The 1,024-nt window shown below is 47.9% G+C and overlaps 1 non-coding gene across 1 annotated transcript; it reads left to right on the top strand.

Annotated features, from left to right (window-relative positions):
- The first annotated feature begins 367 nt into the window (after positions 1 to 367).
- On the top strand, positions 368 to 482 carry LOC122143431. The gene has a single exon (XR_006159172.1). It is a non-coding gene; the product is annotated as a U5 spliceosomal RNA (small nuclear RNA).
- Positions 483 to 1,024: the final 542 nt, after the last annotated feature.

Genomic DNA, 1,024 nt, shown 5'->3' with positions numbered 1-1,024 from the left:
AGCATGGCTTTTTCTTGTAGAACACAGCCCCTTACACCGCAAAATACCAGTTGGTTCCATCTTAGCTGAAGTCGCCAACATTTGGAACACTATATATTTATAGGGTCGGTATTGGACTCTTTTGACGGCTATTTTCCTCCAACTTTTCAGATGGAGCGCAGGGAAAGTTACATTGCCTTGATTTGCTTCTGTCACGAAAACAAATTTCTCGTATGTGTAAACATACCTGGCAATAAAGCTCATTCTGATTCTGATTGATTTGGCTTGTGGTCATTAGATGACTGACGGGAATTTTTTGTGACCTTTACTCCTCCAGATGGTGGAATAATTGTCGTCGCACAGGCCCAGCCCAAGGGGGTGGGGATACAGCTCGAGTTTCTCTTCATTGTCGCATAAATCTTTCGCCTTTTACTAAAGATTTCCGTGGAGGGGAGCTTTTGCGAGTGACCTGTATTTTTGGGGGCTCTGCTCACAGCAGGCTACGGAATAATCAGAGCAAGTGAATTTGCCATCTGCCAGCACACGGTGGGAGGGGCTGATGCAGCTGGTCGCTCCGTCTGTATTTTACGGCCTCTGTATTTCCAAATCACCTTTTAATATTTGGCCCAGCCAGTATGGAAGACCAAGCACTTTTTGTACGTGCCGGGATCCAAAGCTTGGATTTTGCTCATCTGCTGGCCAGGTGCAAACAAGATCTCATTGCTATCCAGCTTCTCGGTGACTCATGCCCGCCAGAGCCCCTTCTTACTGACAGAAACAAGTTTAGTTAATCTTCTGCCTGCGCCGGAGGTATAGTGAGTGAGCCACTTGGCTATCAATAACTCCGTGAAGTGCTTTGCTTTGGTGACCTGTATTTTTTAACCTTCTGCCCTGCCGTTGGTGGTATGGTGGTGACATATGGCTGCCTTCAAGTGATTGACTTGGGTTTGCGATTCCGTGGCGCTGTTCAGCACAGCTCGGGCTGACGCCGTGGCGTGCTCATTCTGGGCTAGTTTAGCCAGGCTTTTGGTTGGGTCAGATCCAG

The sequence above is a fragment of the Cyprinus carpio genome, unplaced genomic scaffold (assembly GCF_018340385.1).
Source record: "Cyprinus carpio isolate SPL01 unplaced genomic scaffold, ASM1834038v1 S000004593, whole genome shotgun sequence".
In the NCBI taxonomy this organism is placed as follows: Eukaryota; Metazoa; Chordata; class Actinopteri; order Cypriniformes; family Cyprinidae; genus Cyprinus; species Cyprinus carpio.
This window is presented reverse-complemented; position numbering and strand designations above follow the sequence as displayed.